Source organism: Piliocolobus tephrosceles, chromosome 15, assembly GCF_002776525.5.
Source record: "Piliocolobus tephrosceles isolate RC106 chromosome 15, ASM277652v3, whole genome shotgun sequence".
Taxonomy (NCBI): domain Eukaryota; kingdom Metazoa; phylum Chordata; class Mammalia; order Primates; family Cercopithecidae; genus Piliocolobus; species Piliocolobus tephrosceles.
Genome location: NC_045448.1, coordinates 8462525 through 8468737, shown reverse-complemented (window position 1 = coordinate 8468737; position 6213 = coordinate 8462525).

Genomic DNA, 6213 nt, shown 5'->3' with positions numbered 1-6213 from the left:
TTTCTGGACCGAACCAATGTTCCTCTTATGTATGTGGGTTGATGTCTCGTGTCTCCCTAAAATGTTTAAAAGCAAACTGTGCTTTTAAACCTTGGATACGTGTTCTCACCTTGGATACGTGTTCTCAGGACCTCCTGAGGCTGTGTCATGGGCGCACATCCTCAACCTGGGCAAAATAAACTTTCTAAGTTAACGGAGACCTGTCTCCAATATTCGGGGTTCACACATCCTAGTGGAGGCAATCACGAAGTCCAGCTCGGCTTCAAGGACAAAAGACTCAGACGCCTCGCTCCTGTTGCAGGAGTGGTGGCAAGGTTCTAGAACAGCGTGTGGGGCCAGAAATATTTTTGCAGCCACAGATACACAAACGGCCACAGATCACTGCAGGGAGAAGGAAGACAAATGCCTCCTACGGACTGATTCCCTTGTGGCAGAACATGAAATGGAAAGAGACCTCTCCTCCATGCTGGATGTGTCTCAGCTTGATTTTCAAGAGCTGCTCATCTAGAGCAGGAGGGGGAGTTACAGATCACGGAATGGAGCTGAAAGGATCCCTTCTTTTGCTTCCAATGAGACTGAGCGCCAGGTTGTGCAAACGCTCGCTTGCACCTCACAGGGAATAGTCGAGAAAGGGGTAAGATGCCAAGAGCCGCGATTGCTACCACCGCTGTCACCAGCTTTGTGTCTAACGTTGCTTCTGTGGGGTTAGCATAGGGCAGGAAACTGTCTTGGTGGAAAATATTTGAAATCAAGTAGGAATTTTCCTTCAACACTGAGGCCTGCAGCTTCTTTTGGTGTCTGATTGCCTCCATTCACTTCCCCCAGCCCCCCGTGATTTTCACTTAGTTGGAAAATGTCACTTAAAATTCACACCCTTACTATAGTGAAAGAGATGTAAAAAATAGAAATGGCGTTCTTTCCCGACACTGTCACCGTCTCTTGCGTGTGGCTTCCAGTAAGAGTGTTTTTTTCTTTCTATTTCACTGATGATTTGGCTGTGGAATCTCAGAAATCTTGGGCTCTTGCCTATAACTAAGAATATAAAGGCCTTCCACGGAAAATGTTGAAGTATATAAAAATCTTCAATATATGCTATTTTTGGATTGCATATCAACATAAGATTTAGGATTCAACTGCCTCGCTTTCTCTATCTAGATGTTACCAAAAGACAACCACCTTCCTAGGCTGAAACGTGTGGAAATGGCCCATGGCATCTTCACCATTTCCAGAACGTGGCTCCTTTCGTCCACGTTGACCAAGCACTAGGCGTGAAGGTATCACCTTCAATTGTGAGACTGAAGAATGCCATCAGCTGTGTGTGTGTTTCCAGTAATCAAAAGATTTCCCCACCACAGAAAAGCTTCATGCATAAGGTGGGTACAGAACTCCTGAACTGTATTCTTGGCTATTATACCGTGAAACTCGTTTCACCATGTCATTCCATTTATTCTTAGGATAATCATTTCAAGAGTAGAACGTTTTTTGTTTTGTTTTGAGTGGGACAGGGCCTCACTCTATGACCCAGACTGGAGAGCAGTGGTACAATCAGGGCTCACTGCAGCCTCAATCTCCCCGGGCTCAGATCATCCTCCTACCTCAGCCTCTTGAGTAGCTGGGACTCCAGGCACACACCACCATGCCTGGCTAATTTTTGTATTTTTTTTTTTTTTTTTTTGTAGAGACAGGGTTTTACCAGGTTCTCCAGGCTGTTCTCAAACTTGCCCAGGATTGCTCAAGCAATCCTCCCGCCTCAGCCTCCAGAAGTGCTGGGATTACAGGCATGAGACACCAGGCCTGGCACAAAACATTTAATAGTATGGTTTTCTACATAGAAATATACACATTCTATTTACATACGTCTATACATTTTATAATGGCAAGGAGAATTTGGGCATATCTGAAAGATATATGACAAAATAATATATATCATATTTAGTAATATAATATAAATGATATATAATATAAATATAATAAAAATACGTTTCTTTTAGATATGCCAAAATTCTCTCTGCCACTGTAGAAGCAGAAATACTATATTATTAACTACGACAGCTCGAGTTCCCATGCATAGGTGTTTCAATCAGCTGGGGTATATACTTGGAAAAAGGAAAAGGCTCTAATGAGTTATGATATCCACAATATGTGATCACTTAATATGCTGGTTTCTTGGGTTAAAAAACCAAGTTAATTGTGATCTGGTAGATAAGTTTGAAATATCTTGGCTACAACTAAAAAAGACACATATAAACCATTGACATCTAGACATTTCAGCAGCTGGAGGGAATGCCAGAATAACTCCTAAATCTAGAGTTTTAGTGACAAAGCAAGATATGCCTGGAGGAGTTGCATGGCCAAAATTATCTCTGCCATTTCCACCAAATGTTTCTGCAGAGCATTTAAAATGGTGTCTGCAGGAGGAAGGCAGCCATTTCTTAAAGAGGCATTTCCTGCTTGCCAGACCCACAGGATACGGCACTTGCTCGTGATTATGGGGTGTCTAGGCGGAGTTCCATCAGCAGTGAAGGAATCCGGGACGCCTGGCCTGGTCCTGATTCCATTCCACTCCACAGCCCAGCGTTTTTCGTAAAAATACCTGTGGTGGCCAGCCTCCAAGATGGCGCCCCTGTCTCCTGCTGTTCACAGCCCACACCCGACATTCCAGGGTTGGTCTTTGCCACCAACAGCCATGGTAGAGCACGTCTAAGATTAGGTTATAAAAGAGTACAGATTGGGCACAGTGGCTCATGCCTGTAATCCTAGCTCTTTGGGAGGCTGAGTTGGGAGGATCGCTTGAACCAAGGAATTCAAGACCAGCCTGGGTAACATGGTGAGACCTTGTCTCTACAAAAAAATTTAAAAATTGGCCAGGCCGGGAAGTTGAGGCTGCAGCGAGCTGTGATTGCACCATTGCATTCTATCAAGGGCGACAGAGTATGACCCTGTATCAAAAACAAGGGTGAGTGAACTATAAAGGAAAAAAAGGCGCTTTGCTTTCACAACACACACACACAACACAAAACACACACACCACACACACAACACACACCACACACAACACACACCACACATACAACACATATACCACACAGCACACACAACACACACACACACACACCCCACACACCACACACACACAACACACACACACACACACACACACCAGGCATGTTTCCTCAGGGAAGCTGCATGAATCAACTCTTTATTATGGTCTGGGGACTGGAATATAAGCACGGGCTTGTGGCCACAGGTGAGTCTGGAAAGACTGATCCCAGATTCGCCAGGACCTCTAATGCCTGGAGCACTCACGTGAGAACCTCAATGAGCCACTGTGGCAACCGTTACGTGTCTGAAGCAAGGTGGAATCCAAACTTAGGACCAGTCACCCATGGTCCACATTCTTGCAGCACAGTCTTTATTCCTGCAGGGCACACACGCTGACTTGCACGGTTGTCAGTTGTGGTGGCGTCTCTCTCCACATCTGAGCTCCTTATGCTCATCCGACACCAGGACCCTGGGTGCTCAGTGTTTGCTGGGCTCCAGGGCTCATTTGAATGTCACCTCAGGTCATGGCAAAAGTCTTGGGTGCGCTGTGCAGCTAGAATTCAGATGGAAAGGGCCTTGAGGAGTGAATTGGAGCTTGGGCTTCCATCTCGTGCAGGAAGCTCTTCCTCTGCAGCATCCCCAGTGCAGGACGCGACGGCCCCTCCTGGAGCCTGTCTAGGGCAGGAGCTCATGAAGTTCTGACTCAGTCCAGCGCATTTATTCACACACTTGACACCTATGTATTGCCTGCTTACCATGTGCCAGGCACTGTGCTAGACCCTGGGATATAGCAGCCTGTTAGGCAGACTGAACTGCTGTCACCTGTTAACCTTAGTCAGGCGTGGAACTTCATTGCTGTGGCTCAATTGTGTCCCCCAACACTCATGTGTTGAAAATTTAATCCCCAGTGAAGCAGTGTTGAGAGGTGGGACTTTTAAGAGCTGATTAGGTCATGGGGACTTTGGCCTCACGAATGGATTAATGTCGTTATTGTGGGAGGGGACTTAGTGGAGGGTGGGTTTGTTATCCAAGCAAGTTTGACTTGAATTCACCCTCTCTTGCTCTCCTACTGTATTAGCCCATTCTCACATCGCTATAAAGAACTACCTGAGACTGGGTAATTTTTAAAGAAAAGATGTTTAATTGGCACATGGTTCCACAGAAAGCATGGCTAGGGAGGCCTCAGGAAGCTTATAATCATGGCAGGAGGTGAAGGGGAAGCTGACACGCCATATCGTGTATGGAATTGGTTCCTTCCAGTGGGTTCTTGGTCTCGCTGACTTCAAGAATGAAGCCGTGGATCTTCGCAGTGTTACAGCTCTTAAAGATGGGGTGTCCGGAGTTTATTCCTTGAGATGTGTCCAGAGTTTCTGCCTTCAGGTGGGTTCGTGGTCTTGCTGACTTCAAGAATGAAGCCATGGACCTTCACAGTGAGTGTTACAGCTCTTAAAGGTGGTGCGGACCCAAAGAGTGAGCAGCAGCAAGATTTATTGTGAAGAGTGAAAGAACAAAGCTTCCACAACATGGAAGGGGACCCAAGCAGGTTGCCACTGCTGGTTGGGGTGGCCAGCTTTTATTCCCTTATTTGTCCTCACCCATGTCCTGCTGATTGGTCTACTTTACAGAGTGCTGATTGGTGCATTTGCAATCTTTTAGCTAGACACAGAGCGCTGATTGGTGCATTTTTACGGAGTGCTTATTGGTGCATTTACAATCCTTTAGCTAGACAGAGAGTGCTGATTGGTGCGTTTTTACAGAGTGCTGATTGGTGTGTTTACAATCCTCTAGCTAGACAGAAAAGTTCTCCAAGCCCCCACTCGACCTAGGAATTCCAGCTGGCTTCACCTCTCACTATATGGCTGGAGCAGGAGGAAGAGAGTGAAGGGGGAGGTGCTACACACTTTCATACAACCAGATCTTGTGAGAATTCACTCACTATCACAAGAACAGCAAGGAGGAAATCCACCCCCACGACCAAATCACCTCCTGCCTGACCCCTCCTCCAACATTGAGGATTACAATTCAACATGAGATTTGGGTGGGGATGCAGATCCAAACCATATCATCCACCTTCTGCATGGAAGGACACAACCCTCACCAGATGCTGGTGCCATGTTCTTGAACTTCCCAGCCTCCAGAACCATGAGCCAAATAAACTTCTGTTCATTATAAATTACCCCCATCTGTGGACAAGATGCTCATTACAAATGCTAAATTATGGAGAGGAACATCTTCTGTAGTTGAGGGAACTCCCAGCTTCCATGCTATGCTTCCTCGTGGCAGTGGAAGATAGATAGCCTCCCATTAGCCCATCACATTCCTGATCCTCACTTTAAAAAGTGGCAGGTCCTCAGGCCACCCACATCAGAACCTGCAATGCCTGAGGCATTGGGAGCTGCCCACCCTTCCTCTAATGGAAGCCCCAAAGTGTCACAATCTGCAGAAACATTCAGGACATAAGAGACACACTGCTCTGTGTATGGATGTCAGGCCGGGTCTTTCCCATTACTCAGGGATCTTCATGAGAACTTGCTGTGAGAAGCCAGTTTCAAAGTCCTCACTGACTGATTGTGTAGGCTTGGTTGCATTTCCCTATGAGCATGGGCAGTCATATGCATTGGTTGTCAGCCTGCATTAGTTTTCTGTCACTGCCATTATAAATCACCACAGACTGAGAAGCTTAAAATGACACAAATTTAGTGTCTTACGATCCTGTAGATCAGGAGCCTTACACGGGTCTTGCAGGGTGTGGGCAGGGCTGTGCTCCTCCTGGAGGCTCTAGGAGGGAACTTGTTTCCTTGCCTTTTCCTGCTTCTAGAGGCCACCTCCCTCCATCTACAAACCCAGCAGTATTGCAGTATCTGACCCTTCCTCTGTGGCCTGCTCTAACTATGGATGAAAAAGGTCCTCTGTTTTTAAAGACTCCCGTGATTAGACTCAGCCCACCTGACAATCCAAGAGAACCTCCCCAGCCCAAATCTGTGCCCTTTGTCTCGGTTGCAAAGTCCCTTTGTCATGTGAGGGGAACACATCAGGGGGTTCTGCAGAGGAAGGCATGGACGTCAGGGGAGCACATCGGGGGTTCTGCAGAGGAAGGCATGGACGTCTTTGGGAGGATCCTTTGTCATGTGAGGGGAACACATCAGGAGGTTCTGCAGAGGAAGGCATGGG